A 15,494-nucleotide genomic window follows, 5' to 3' on the forward strand; every position below is an offset into this window, starting at 1 on the left:
TTGCCTACGCCTTATCTATAATAAATTTCGAATTATTTGTACGCAGAAAGATTTTCCCTGATATTTTCCCTGTCATTTAATTCCTACCCAATCCATTCGAGAATGTTTTAAAACCGCCTCCATGAAAATTGATATTTACGTGTTTGTTTGCGTTTTAATCAAGCAGGGTTTCGACAGATAGGCGACTTGTTTCTACGATAGCGTTACAATACTATGACAACCAATAGTAGATTCTACAAAGACATTTCATATCATTCGATTGATAAAAGCTTTTTATTTTCTGTTTTTCTTTTCAGTTTTTCGGCGAAAATCGAAATTGGCACGGTCGGATCCAATGCAGATGGGAAGGTATTTTTAGTCTGTTAAGACGGTGTACGTAATAAATCACGCTTGGCGAAGACTTTACCGGCTATTGTTTGGCTTGCGGACTGGAAATTGTTTAGTACATTCCCGGAATACTCGTTATAATCCCAAAATATAATTCCAGTGTTTAACCATTTTTCTGAGATTTGTGCTCTATAAATTCCATTCTCCTCATAAGTGAACGCGAAGTTCCCTGAGCTAATCATAGAACCTCGGCGAAAATCAAATACAAATTAGTGGATTACTATTGTCCCCAGTGTAGTGCTTGAAAAGATAAATATTAAGTATTTACTCGCAAACGAAGTGAGATAAAGTTAGCTGAGTAATTACCGACAAACAGATATTGTCGTAGTCATGTGTACATACAAATTGTGATGGTGTCGATATTTGTGGATACGTCGAACAGTGGAAAAGATATTTGGCAATTCACGTTAACTTTGTGAGTACAACCGATTGTATGTAAGTTTCGATAAATAGATTTAAGTTGTCTACTTTCTTATTTCCGCAAATTACGCAATGAAGTTGTCCTTTTTAAGCTTTATAAGCTACTTCAATGAGTAGCCTGGATTTACATCAATTATAGATCCGTAGGAGTAGTATCACTAGGAGGGGTTTCGGGAGTCAATTCAATAGTATAGTGACAGATCCTACAGTCCTCGAATCGTTTCGCCAATCTCTTTTAACTGGTTAAGGTAAGGTATGCAAAATGACACAACTCATTTCTTCGAAAGAGCGGCCACGTGTAACAAGGTTTACGCAATAACGCACAACCCTTGAGTGCGTTTCTAAAACCGAGTTTGAAGATAGTCCTTATTAATATCGTCACTGTTACGTGATCCATTAGTATTTCTCAATACATAAGTGAGTTGAATTTAACGCGCTAAATCTTTGTGGTATAAAATGTCAATCCAGATCCAGGACAAACTAAGTTTTTAGCAACACCACTTTAGGTATACAGGACAGAAAAAAATAAGATAGCTAAAATCACTATTTATCTTCTGCAACTTCACCCTAAGTAAGAGAGAGCGTCTGAGCGCTCCGTTGGTTGATCATTAAAAAAGAGAGAACCATTGCCACGAGTCCTGCACATCGCTTTCGCAGCGCAAGCTAGAAATTGCGTGCGGCATCATTGTTTCCGCCAACATCACGGTGCTCGCTGATAGGTGGAGCCAAAAAACGGAGAACGAGTTCGGTAGAAGAGGGGTGCCACAGTAATTCCCCTTCAGATATTGAATTAGGCTAAGCAGTATGACAGTCCTCAGCTAGTCAAACATTCTGAGCAACAGGCTCGAGCAGCTGCCAATGAACCCTGTATATTGACCTCGTGTTCATTTGTGCTTGATACATGGGGTAGTCAGTGCTGTCGTAACCTGCAAATATTAGCTTTGTTGAGACCGCGGTAGGAAGGTCATCGACGCCGAGGTGGTGACGATGATCGTCTTATAATAATCAGGGCCTTGAAGTGTGTTAGAGCACTTCATTCAAGACCATAGCGGTACACTAGAGAATTACAGCACCCTTTAGGAGGCAATTTAGTCAGCATTGTGCTCGTCCGACATTTTTATCCTGATTTGATTCAGGTACTCATTCACAGCTGAGTCGATTGGTATCCGACGTCAAATGATGATACAAATCCCACCGCCACCCGTGAGATTTGAACTGCAACTTTTCGTACGACAGCCTTGTGTTCTAACCACTCAGCTGGTCGTTTAACCTTTAAATTATCCGGTGTGCACTTGCGTAAGGGGTTGTTAGCGGAAGTTTCAGGTCGGCGATGGGCTTGAAGACGTGCGAGTGAATATGCTTGAACACTTTTGTTCCACAATGATGTGTTGTTTCACTTCGCTGCAACACCCGAAAGTAATTTCGCAGGTTGTACAAGAAAGATGTCGAAGATGTTTGAAAGTCTAGAGGGTAGAAGAATTTTCCTGATACCCTAACAGATGTGTCTAGCTTGAGTTTGGAACCCAATGCTTTGGTGTCCTTCTAGAACGCTGTTCTGAGACCTAGTTGAACAATTCGCAGGATTTCGGTCCATGGCGTCTGATAATGGCACCTGAGCACCGTTTTCAGGGGATAGTGCCAGCACCTGATCATGCCATTTGATTCTGGGTGCTATAGCATTGCGCAAATCCATTTTGCACTAATCAGGAAGCAAACAATGTTCATTTGAACTGCGTGCCGTAATCTGCTGTGATCGTGGCAGGTTTACCCAATAGTTAGTTTAGTTTAATTAACTGGGGGGAGCCGCAGCTCCGAGCACTCAGGCCGTTATTAGGCCCATTGTACTATCCCCGTAAGTTGCCTATTCAATGGCTTCCCACCTACGGTGTTCGCAGGCTTTAGCGAATCTGAGAACATTCTCCAGAGGCAGAGAGTGTGCAGATTCTTCATTGAAGAAAACCTTGCCAAGGTGTCTTCGTCTGAGATCTGAGGATGCCGGGCAGCTGCATAAAAAGTGCAGGGTTGTCTCCTCCTCCTCCTCATATTGTCTGCACACAGCCGAAACCACTACCCCAATCTTTTCCATATGGTAGTTTAAGGGGCAGTGTCCGGTCAAAAGCCCTACTAGGGTTTTCATGTCCCACTTCTTGAGGAACAACAAAAATGCCGCTCTAGTGGCCCTAGGTTCCTTCACAAGGATTTTTGCTTGCCGGCAAGAGCCCAAATTTCTCCACTCGGTTGCGTGAATCCTTGCAATTTCACCCTTTAGAGTAGATTTGACAGTAGATGGTCGGATTCCAAGAGCTGGTTCTGGCCCCACCATTGTGGATCCAGACCTTCGGGAGCCAGTCTATCAGCCTCTTCATTACCGGCGATGTTAGAGTGCCCCGGCACCCACATCAGGAATATTTCGTTCAGTCGACCAAGTTTCAGCAGCACCTGATCACAACTCCACACCAACTGGCTTGATATGTTGTTGCCATTTATTGCTGATAATGCCGCCCGACTGTCGGAACAGATTCGAATGGTGCGACCCCTCCATTTTTGTCGCAGACATTCTTCTGCTGCCAGTGAAATGGCATATATCTCCGCTTGGAATATGGTCGTCATTTTTCCGAGGGGAGGGGAGCAATCTGCAGGATTTCTGGTATTGTTCCTGGATATGATGCTTCCACGTTAACTTGGAGTCGAAATGTACTCCTAAGTACTTGACTGTTTGTGCCAGCTGGATTTCCGCCCCTGCTAAGGTAGGTAGCGTATAGCTGCCCCACCTTACGTTCCTAGTGAACATAACTAGTCCAGTCTTCCTAGCGTTCACCGTGAGTGCATTGCGGAGACACAAGCTGTGGATTACATGCAGAGTTGCATTCAAGCGGTCACATACTGTGTCCGCAAACCTGCCGGTAATTATTACGGCTAGGTCGTCCGCAAATACTTGCGCGAAGACTTTTTTGTCCTCCAGGAGCCACAGCAGGGTATCCATCACCAAGAGCCATAACAGTGGGGAGAGAACCCCTCCCTGTGGGCAGCCCCTGAGACATCCTGTTTCAATAGACTTCTGGCCGACCGATATGTGGATTTTTCTCCACTCTAGCATGTGAAGGATCCAGCTGATTAGCAGCGGTTCGGTACCCAATAGTACTACCCGCCCGGGGAAGAATGCTGTTTCTACTGTGGCTACTCGAGTGTTTTTGAGCGAGATCGTCTAGTTAATTAATCGATAATAGTTAAGTAGTACCTACATGCCTTCGTGTAAGGCATTGCTATGAGGTCCAGGTGTATATGGGTGAAACGTGCCTCCACAACTTCGATGCGAATGAGTTGGAGTATGGTAACGGATTTTCGCCCGCTGACATGGAGTAGATTCGAGCAGCGAAGTGCATCTTTGAGGATATCTAGTCTACCAAATTTTTACATGAGCTTCCTGCTAGTTTCTCTCCCACTGGAATGCGGGGGACCGTAGACGACCTCGAAGGTGGTTCTTCCAAGCTTCTGAGGCAAATAAGGGCGTAACACGCCTGATGAAATATCGCAGACAACATGTGCTCTGTCAATTTAAAGAGGCTGGAGTCCGGCATGTTTGCGGCTTGCGCTCCTTGAACTTTGTTTTTATTTTTCGCATGGAGTCTGGTCAGCGTTTCGGCGTCTTTGACGGCACTGATGCGAAAGGGTGCGCCTGCAACAGTGTTTTTTTTCGCCTGGGACGTGCACAATAATATTGCTGAACTGATCAATGAAGATTAGTTGCTACACTTGCCGTGGATGACTAGGGGTTTATTGTCCATATAGATGATGAAGTTTTTCCCGTCCACGATTTGTTCGAAATGGTTAATCTTAGAGAAAATCCCCAGGGCTTCCCGATCAAGGAAATTGAATAATAATCATTAGCTCGAAAATTCAACTACTAAGTCATTTGGAAACTGATCAAGATGGTCGAGAAAAACTTCTTTGAAAAGGGTAACTTTTCCCTTCGATTAAATGCTCCAATGAACCGGATGATCTTGGCGTCCGAGTGTGAGAAACTTGATATTGTGGCGTTGGTCAATGTCTGTCTCGAAAACTTTAAGGATCCTAAGAGTTGTGGAGACCAGTCGATTTTCACAATTTTTCACCCCTTTAAATTGACCGTTCAGTAGTGCCTGAACTGAACCATCCTGGGGCGGCTTGACCGTAAATTCTAATGAGATAATTTCTAGGTGACCCAAAATGTTGTGTGTATAGCTCTGAAAGGTCTTTAAGGCGTTTTGTAAACCGAGAGGCATTCCCAGGAACTCGAAGAATCCGAATGGCGTAGTAACTACGCTTTTCAGGGCGTCTTCCTTTGCTACTGCGATCTGAAAATAAACCCTTCTCCAATTTGTTTTTGGTTTTTGCTGGGTAGCTATAGAAGCTGGTCATAAACTTGAAGAAGCCAAATGTAGCAGGCTGGCGCCGAGAAGTTGGTGAGACCTGGTGAAGACTGCAGGGCTTGTAGTCACAATGTTGTGTTGTGTAGAAGCTTTTGTAAATGTTACCCTCTTTCATCGGTTAAAAATCATGCCACGAATTGGGCACAGGGTCGTCTCATCAATGAGGCGTTGCGTCTTAAGACCGAAATACCAAAGAAAATGGACAATTCACTCCTGCGAGGATAAACGAGCAGGTTAACAATCGTCGAAGTCCTAAATCCACGTGTCCTGCGCCCAAGTGTACGGATGAGTAACCCGCTTGCAGCAACTAGAGATGGGCCCGAACGTTGACCATTACAGCAGTGCGCGGTATATGCCAAGATAGACGATATGTGACAAGGAAGCCTACACTCGAAGAACGGTCGACTATATTTAGGTAGCCGTTCTTGCACGGCATGTAGCTATACGTTTGGACGATAAAGGACTGCTACTTCGGGACTGGCCATGCAACAGGTTTATTGGTTTTCTGAATGCAGTAGATTACGGTGTCGACTGGAGAAAATGCAGTACAAGTGCAGTGAGTTCCAGCTTGTTCGAAATGATTGTGATGGGAACATACATCGGTTGTAGGCAGTTGTAACCTGGAGCGATCCCTAATTTTTTGCAAAATTTGAATTGCGACACGAGGCTAGCGTTGTAAATTCATATTGAGCTCATCGATGGAGGTTAGAGTATCTATTAAAATAAGCTACGCTAGTAGTTTTTTTTACTTCAGCAATAGGGAGGAGGGGCTTCTTTATGATGCCGTCTGCTGCGTCGAGAAGTTGCTTTGCATTTTGAAGATGTTCAAAATATTGCGCACATTGTGTGGAAGTAATACCAGCCATTTTACTTTAAGGAGTTTTGATCGATCAACCCCAACTTGTTCATAGACGTGTATTCTTGCTGGAACCGTAACTTGCCGATAAACGTGCGATCTCCTTGCAACCAACAACCTACTGGACAGCTTGCTTGCACGTATTCGGGTAGAATTAAGCCGGCCCAATACGTTTGTCGCATGCCAAAACCTACCGGGAACCAAAGGCAGAGCTTGCTTAAAGAGTCATTAAGGACACAAGGATACGTTTGCTGCGTGCCGCAACCCAGTGGAAACCAAAGGCAAAGCTTGCTTAAACATTGATTTAGGATTAATGCATCGGTGAGAAACGCTACCGAACGTACGAAGCCAAACATCCTGTCCACACGTTTGCATCACGACTGTTTGTTGAGCCTTGACAAGTGTGTTGACGCGCCAGATCGCCAACAAGAGCTAACAACCAAGTCAAACACCCTATCCACACTTTTGTGTTTAACATTTTTTATTAAGGCTTGGCAAATATCTGGCATAAGTCTTCGAAGCAGAACTTTGTACCTCTGCATAATCGGTGTCGGCAAAGGCTGGTATTTTAATTTTATTCCTAACAAAAGACCCGCTGCAATGACTTTACAGTTGGAGATGGCCGAAGTGATCATCCGACTCGACTATGGTCCGCCTTGAGGGTGAAGCTATTTCAGAACCTAACAGTGTAGGTCCGCTAGCCTCTAAGTGTCTCCTCTGGGAAGTCTCGTCAACTTACAAAAACCAGAACGGCTGCATCAGTTTATAAGAAATGGCGCCCAATGTGACCCTAAACATTTGCTAGATTTTCAACAATCCAGTTTGTGGAAGATAGTCTATTCGATTCGCTCATTTAGTTGAAAATTTCCTCTCCCTTGACGGGAAGTATCATCGAATGGACTGGTATAAAATTTGAAACAAAAAAATGAATGGTGTTCCGTGCACGGTAGCGGATCTGACGGTGAATGGGCGAGAAAGGATTCACGAAGGATCAGATATACACCGAAAGCATCCATCTGGATGAAGTTGAGGCTGGCCTGGTTAGGACACCCATCCAACCTTGGCATTCCGAGAGTTTAATTATATCGAAATGTCGATTTTACATGCTCATCTTTACTAACTCTTATGCCAACGATGATCGTCCAGTCTCCGACTCTAACGCGAATTGGCCAGCAAGTCGTGATATGGGTATAACCCAATCGTCCCCTTCAATTTTGGAGGTTCTTTTTCCTCCATGTATATTGTCTGACAATTTGGACAACTCTCAGTTCCTCTCAGCCCCAATTCTCTATCCAAGGCATGACCACGAGACAGTATCTCCACAGTTGTCCACAAGATAGTATCTCCTGAGTTGTTCCTTCTTCAGCGAAGTTTGGTAAACTGCGACCTGTTTGTCGTCGCCGATCATATTTACGGAATTGTACATTATGATATATACTTAGAATAGGGAGTGTCAAGTTCAGTAATGGCAAACGCTATTATCTGTAAGGCATTGGAAGAAAGGGGCTATTGTTTGATTAATAAATGCGCTATGATTTTGAGCATCAAAGTCGATACACACGATTAGATAAGCCCGGTAAAAAAACGATAAACGGTAAAAAAGTGTTCACTATAAAGTACCATAAAACAACGATAAACGGTAAATTTAATATATCCGATAAATCCGATCGATAATAATACTGGTGTGACAATTCAGGTAGAAATCGATACAAATATACGATAAGAAAACGATAAGTCAGGTATGTACACAGCAATTCCCAAGCAATCTAGTCTGGTAGATAGACTGTGCTAACCGGCAAAACATAAAATAATCAACAAGAAAAAGGAGCGTGAGAATTCCATCTCCCCTCCCTGAAGTCCGAAACTAAATGGGGCAGGCAAACCACCAACCCACAAGACTTGCCAACCGGTTTCGTATTCCATCGCCTTGTTACGGGTTACGCAGCAAAGTGACAAAGTAGAAACAATGTAAAGTCGGTTAGTATACCTAGGCATGCAAAGATAAACCTCAGGAGGCTGGCCAGCAATACCTTTAGCCAATAGCTACGGCTCGCATTTCCAAAGAGTTCTGGAAAAGCAATCACCTACGATACCTTAAGTATTGGGGCGAATATGCCAATGGGAACTCATTGTTAGTACACTCTTGGAGGAAGGGAAGACTGTACTCTACAGGATGAGATTGCAATCAGCGAAGGATCACTGTTTTCTAGGCAAAAGACACGTGGTAAGTTAATTGAGGAGAAAACCATGGACTTAGTCAGGGAACACTTTGAGAGATGCGAGAAAAAGGTTAGCATTGCCAAATTTTCTTTATTATATGAACGATGGGACTCAGTGTCAAATCTTAAATGCTGTACTGCAAGCAAATTTTGACGAAGTCACCATTTATTGGAAAAGATGAAGTGAAGGTATTGTGGCAGGCTAACCCTCCCGCGACATCCCAAGTACTCTGCTCAAGCCGTGGATCATTATAGTTCCCCTAACAATATCCATATTGCGTCATCTTGTTTGTGTTCTGAAGATCATAAAGGAACAGGAATCGAGTAGTTAGCTGAGACGACAGTGACCTGCGTCAGTTAGTCATCAAATCATTTAGCTTTTTTAACGGCGGAAACTTAGAGCGAGTTTCATGTGGACGGCATATTAGGTGCGTGTGTTACCAAAAGTGTATATTTTCTTTTTCTAGTCAAAGGGAGAAAGGATCTCATCTCTTCCCCCGATCCTAGCATGATCTAGCGATTATATTTCATTTTACTTACATAAATTCGGGATCGGCATGCTACATGAATATCATTTCGGACTTAATCTTTTGAAAAAAAAGATTTCAGTATTCGTCGTCGGGATTATCCTCGAGGATCGGTATGGACTTTAAAGAGCATCTATAGAAATTTTCAAAAATGGATCCATTGCCTGATTAGAGTTAAGCTTCAAGTTTCCCAGCCGTCATCTGACGAACGTCTGATGATTCTTTCATAGACGTGGAACTTCATTTTCCTGTGCATGCATCGATGTTCTTTGTGATTTGAATTGGTTTTTTGGGGCTGTGACGAATACTTTGATGGACGAACAGTTATTGCGCATGCGTCTGCTGACACTTATAAAAAAGGGGCCTGTGACTACTTTGAATCAGTCATTTGGGTTTTTTTAATCCTATTATACTATTTGCGCTGAATAAGTTCGTGAATAGCCTTTTCCTACGGTTTTTGCCTCTTTCTTCAACGTGCATCGCATCAATCTTTGAGGTTTTGTTTAAGTTTATTATATCGTAAATCTTCTCCGGCGACAGGAGGTCAATCAACCCTGGCCAAAAGTTTCATCATCGTTGCCTAAATTGCCTTAAGAATGATTACGATCGCTTTGTAGACCAATGAGTTCGCACAGGGAAGGTCATTGTTCATTGTGTCCACCGGCCTCTAATTAACTCCCGGCAGACCGCTACCGTCAAACAGCACAATGCCGTCGTTTAAGGTTGCCAGGATTTTACGTTTTATGCATAACTCAGATCTAGTTCCTTCAAGGGTTTCGTGAACTTCAATCATCTGACTAGGACTAGTTGGCATACCTTTTTCGCGCTTGCTTCTGGCATGCTCTGCGCTCAGTTATTCACCAATAAGTTAAATGACGGTTAAAATGAAGAAGTTCAACTTAATCCAAGTCTGTTCTCTAGATTACAAGATCGAACAGAAGATTTTGTTAGAATTCATCTTAATATTCAGCTGATACGACTATAGGCTCATTACGAGGAAGCCTGTGTAACAGTCTCAAGTGTTTCAGATTGACCAAATCACCATCCCGGTCTTAAGTAATCAAAGGGGCAGAACTACGCCTCACAACCGAAATTTCACAGAAGTGTCTCTGGTGATCTCCCTATCAGTACTCAACTTTATTACAAATAGCGCCCAATGTGGGCATCGCGAACGAGCAAGATGGTAGGTATGACTTTATATGTAATGGGCAGCGATGCGTTAGGAAAACGACTGGAGACAATATGGCTGATACACCGCGTATACAGGATTTCCCGAAAGACCGTGAGCGTTGCATGTAGGGCAGATATCGAGAACCGTCCACCAGTCCTGGACACAAGCCTTATGCACCTAATGGAAGTTAGTGCATGGAACCATTGCTGGTAAAGCTGCCTTACAGCTTATGTCACGTTACCTCGGAAATATTGTGCATATTATAGCCAAAATGAATAAATTTGTGAAGGATAAATGAATGTGTGTCATTTCCACCTCAAAAGAACGTAAGTCTCACTAAAAGGAAAAGGACATCAAAAAAGGGGAATATCCGCACAAGCCACTGTTCTTGGCAAAATAAAGCACAACACAACTCCAGACGATGGCGTGAAAATCCATTCTCTTTTGTTTGAATTTCGAACACTAGTTGCAAATGAACTCATGTGGATGTAGTATTGGCATATTTGGCAACAGCCTTCGTACTTCTATTGATTGTAAGTATCAGCTACAAGATTACTAGAAGTTCACGAAACTAATATGCATTTAGCACAACGGCAAGAAAAGACACTTTGAAGAAGCTCGGACGGGGAAAACCTTTCAGTTCCAAGCGCCAATGATCCATACTTCTGGAGCAGAATTACTTCCTTGATCTACAACTTCTCCTGAACACAAAGGAGACTCTTGTATTACTGGAGGAGATAGGATATCTGGCTTTTCCATATGGGACGTACGGCGAGAAGTCAACCAATGATTAGGCCTATTACTCTAGGAAGTTGAGGTATGTTGAGTCTTCATCATCATCATCAACGGCGCAATAACTGGTATCCGGTCTAGGCCTGCCTTAATAAGGAACTCCTGACATCCCGGTTTTGCGCCGAGGTCCACCAATTCGATGTCCCTAAAAGCTGTCTGGCGTCCAGGCCTACGCCATCGCTCCATCTTAGGCAGGGTCTGCCTCGTCTTCTTTTTCTACCATAGATATTGCCCTTATAGACTTTCCGGGCAGGATCATCCTCATCTATACGGATTAAGTGACCAGCCCACAGTAACCTATTGAGCCGGATTTTATCCACAACCGGACGGTCATGGTATCGCTCATAGATTTCGTCATTGTGTAGGCTACGGAATCGTCCATCCTCATGTAGGGGACCAAAAAGAGTTCGCAATTTTTCTTGTTAAGAACCCAAGTTTCCGAGGAATACATAAGGACTGGCAAGACCATTGTTCTGTACAATAAGAGCTTTGCCCCCAATGTGGGACGTTTCGAGCGGAACAGTCTTTGTGAGCTGAAATAGGCTCTGTTGGCTGACAACAACCGTGCGCGAATTTCCTCATCGTAGGTGTTATCGGTTGTGATTTTTGACCCTAGATAGAAGAAATTATTATGTGAGTTGTTGAGTCTTGCCTGCTAAAAAGTTTTAAAACTGCTCGCCACTGAATAGGGCATAGCAAACAGGTCACACCAATGCCATCTCAGAAGGGTTGCCAAATTTTGTTTGAACTCAGTTCCATCTAGAACTCCTCGAGAAGTATACATGCAGTCCTCCTCCACGTTTCTGCACCATCTAGTTCTAGACGGACATGTTCGCCATTCAAGGATAATGGATTCAAGTGCATGGCATAGCATAGTGCCTAATCGTAATGTGTGATCTAGCTAGTGTCACTTCCTCGTCCTGTTCAATTCGTCTACAGATATCTACTCGTACAACGACGTAGGTCTTCGTTTGAGAATTTGGGGTCGGAATATTCCAATGGTACGATGAAGACAGGTGCTGACAAAATGTTAGGGCATTTGAGTAACAATAACCGTTACTTTCAATGTACTACTCCATATGGTAGTGCAGAGAGAACTTTGGTACAGAACAGCCTTAACTTGATGTTGGCATTGAAGTAGCTGTACTTTTAAATTTTGGACAAAACAAGGCGGATTTTGTGCTGTTGGTACATCTAGCTTCCCAGATGTACAAATTGCTTGATGCTTACAATCTCCCGCCTCTTAATGTAAATGGGAAGACAGTGAAGACTTGTTCGACTGAGAACCTTTGTTTTTTGGTATTCTTTTGCAGTCCCACTTTCCTTGCTTGATTCTTTAAAGGCGGAGCCATTTGGACAGGGTAAGCAAGGCAGTAAGTAGATGATGTTAGCGTATTCGGGTGGACTTCGTTGTTGATATGAAATTCCCCAGAGATTTTACTTGGATGCAGGACATGGTATCTTGCACCTTTGTATGTCTCTTTGATAATAAACTATTACATTGTAGATAAGCAGTGGAGAAAAATCTAGCATGGAAACCAATCTGCTCCCAATAAATCAAGTTTGAGGGTGTCCTTATATGCGTTCTGTTAATTTAACGGTATAGCGGAGCACGGAAATGCCCCTCTTAAAATGGTGCTTAAGACCAGGTGTTCATTCCCTTCTTCCATCCTTTAGAAAATATCTCAAAGTGCCAGGACTTATGAATAAATGGAAGTAACAATTCTGCAAAAACTGCAGGGAATATAAGATGCAATTTCGTGGGGAGACCGTTAAAGCTGCCGACTTTGTCGTGATTGGTGCCTGAACTAAAGAAATAGTGGAATTCCTTCTGGGATGGTGTACATTACGCCGTACTTCTTGCATTCCGTCACGGTAATGAAGCTTAGTTTCATAGATGCGTATCCACATTCTCGTAGTAAGGCTATGATTTTGCTGACCTTTTGGAAATCGTCGACTGTGGATGAGGGAAAGATTTCCTATTGCTCGTCGACAGTAGGACTACGGAAATTGCTCGTATTGACTTGGGGGGCGACGCAAGAGTGATACATTAGTCCAAATAAAGCTTTGAACCAATAGGTAAACATGAAAATGTACGACTTAGACAAGGGTACTATAAGGAGCAGAACATTGTTATTTTCACCGACAGCAAAGCGGCGATCAAGGCACTTAGGTCCAACTAGGTGAACTCCAAACTGGTATGGAAATACCTTAACTGATTAAAAACGCTCGGCTACCACAATACGGTCTGGATACTCTGGGTTGCAAATCATATTGGTTTAGAAGCCAATGAGCCAGCAGACGAACTGGTCAGGAAGCGAGCAGGGCCGTCTCGATATGGATCAAAATCCTTCTGTGAAAGATTGTTTAAGCCTCTCCAAAAAGAGTCTCCGGATTATAGTGGGTTACTCACTGGTCATTGCCGACTAAGCTATCACCTCGGAAAAGCTAGGGATATTTACGGATAGTGTCCGTGCAGATTCTTTCAGGAGACTGACAAAGCCACTATTCATGTTCCAGAACGGTGTCTGGCACTTGTGTAAAGCAGATCGATGCCCTTAAGACCAGATGCCTCGTTGAAATACTTGAAATTCGAGAATATATTAAAATTCCTGCCGGTTATAAGCTCGCTTGACATCCTATAATTAATAGGTTCTTCTAGGACACAGTGTATCTCCCCTTAACAGAATAATGATAGTGACACACAAAGTAGGTGAATATGGGATGATGATTCCTTGCGACGCTTATGTTGTCAAGATGTTGTCAGACTTCACTTTGACGTGTTGGAAATCTCTGTTGACATGTAGCTGTTAATCAGTGAGAGGATAACCGCAGTGCTCCCGCTGGGAAATTAAAATTATCCTTTGGAAGCCCTAAACCCTGCAAATTGGCGTCTGGCAAACGTAGACATTCCAAGTCTCCTTCACAGATCATTATAACAAATTGAAATTCTTGAAGAAGAGGAAATGTACCATACAAGAAGGGCAAGAATCGCTGTTAAAATCATCTATACAATGATCCTGGTTATGTTATAAGGCTTGATGACTAAGAGTTACTCGACTTCCCAAACTTTAAAAAATATTAGGCCAAGACGGCTTTACGGTTTCTTATCAGGGCAGAGGTAATTCAAAAACTTGCTGAGCCAAATTGTTGAGTTCTAACTCTTCACTTTCAAGAGCTTTTAACTTTAATAGTCCAATTCTTTGCAAACCACACTTTTTAGGTACACCGGAACATAGACTGGGTTTTTACAATCAATACTCGATAGATTTAACAATTAGACTTTATTAAATAATTTATTTAAAGAATGAAGAAAAAGTGAAGTGACTATTTGCTCGTTAGAGGCAGAAGAGAATAATCATCTCCTTCATGTGTTTCTTTTCTGCCCCTAACTCATGGCACACTTTTCCCGTCAGTCCTCCACTCCCGTGGCGAGCTCTGCAAAGTGGATAGTTCCGCGCCATCTATTTGTTCGCATTCGCAACATTCGAAATAAATTTCGAATGCTGCGAATCCTGCCGCGCCACAAGCTCAGCCAATGTCATCAGTTCCTGTTATTCTCCCCGATGTGATTCCCTTTATTCCTTCTACAACTTTTGTGCCGCTGATATGTGGGTGACTAAATTCTTCCGGGATATCGGCTCGAAGTATTTACGGCATTGGTTTGTCGCGACTCACCGGCCGGTAAGTAAAATATCGTCCTTTTTATTGACAGCCATTTTGGGTGTTTTAGATCTTTTGACATGTCGGGCAAGTCTATCTCCCTCTCTCTTTGTAGTAGGCTGGTCAAATACCAGCGATCGGCGAATGAAATGTGCAAATATTCAAGGGTGGGATCCTTCCTGAGCTCGTTGTTTGTATTGTTGGTCTTCCTGATTTTGCTAATGTTATTTTCCCTCTGGCGTCCGCTGCTGTAGATCCGATCCATTCTTTTGGTTCTGGAATGATTGATAATTCCGGGGAGTAATGCAGTAATGAATGCGTCAATGCAATGCAGAAACCAGTTTACTACATTAAAGTGGACGAAGGGAATGGACTAGTCATAGTGCACTATGTCGACTACGAGGATCGGATGAAGAATAAGCACGAAAATGGGTCTTATAATAGGCTCAAGGACCGATCCTATACGACAATTTGTAAAGAGGGTAAACAGAGCCATTAAATAAAGGCTTCCAATTTTGGAAACCAACACACACAAAACAGAAAGTCTTAAACTCACTAGTTACTGGGATCCTTTCCAACGAAACGAATAGCCAAATAGTTAGTGAAGGAATTCCAGAGAATGAAGAAACAGTAGGAGTTTAAATCGGTCAAAAATTCAACAGTTCAACTGATTGGCGAAATCGCGAAAGACGAAGCTTTCATTTCCCTAGTATTTCGGTTAAAGAAACGGCCGCTCTAGTAGAGAATTGGTTATACCGACTACAAGAATGTCCAACAATGGAAAGGAAAAGTAAAACAATTTACGAAGCATGTCAGAATCTGTACGGAGGAAAACTGCACTTTTAAGGGTCTAGCGGATTGATACACAGCACTCACTATGCCGGGCAATGAGAGCACGCCGGGAATCAAGACTACGTGCGCTGTGCCTGTTGAGAGGATCGATTGCCGGAAAAGACGCGCGAGCGGCCATGAGACCGGTGAAGAAGCGGGACTCTGCCCAATACATCGAGAGTTTTCGGGTAACCAAGATGGAAAATTATTCTGGGCATG

At 43.1% G+C, this 15,494-nt stretch overlaps 1 protein-coding gene across 4 annotated transcripts in view; it reads left to right on the forward strand.

Annotated features, from left to right (window-relative positions):
* The first annotated feature begins 297 nt into the window (after positions 1–297).
* The window catches only part of LOC119654679 (platelet-derived growth factor receptor alpha), a 119,563-nt gene continuing 104,366 nt past the window's right edge, over positions 298–15,494 (forward strand). For 2 of the 4 annotated variants that reach the window (XM_038060182.1, XM_038060186.1), the window contains exon 1: positions 298–802. The gene's annotated coding sequence lies outside the window, so the exon portion shown is untranslated. Of the gene's footprint in view, positions 823–15,494 lie in introns of all 4 variants that reach the window. The other 2 variants (XM_038060183.1, XM_038060187.1) reach the window with 2 other exon arrangements.

Source organism: Hermetia illucens, chromosome 4, assembly GCF_905115235.1.
Source record: "Hermetia illucens chromosome 4, iHerIll2.2.curated.20191125, whole genome shotgun sequence".
Classification (NCBI taxonomy): domain Eukaryota; kingdom Metazoa; phylum Arthropoda; class Insecta; order Diptera; family Stratiomyidae; genus Hermetia; species Hermetia illucens.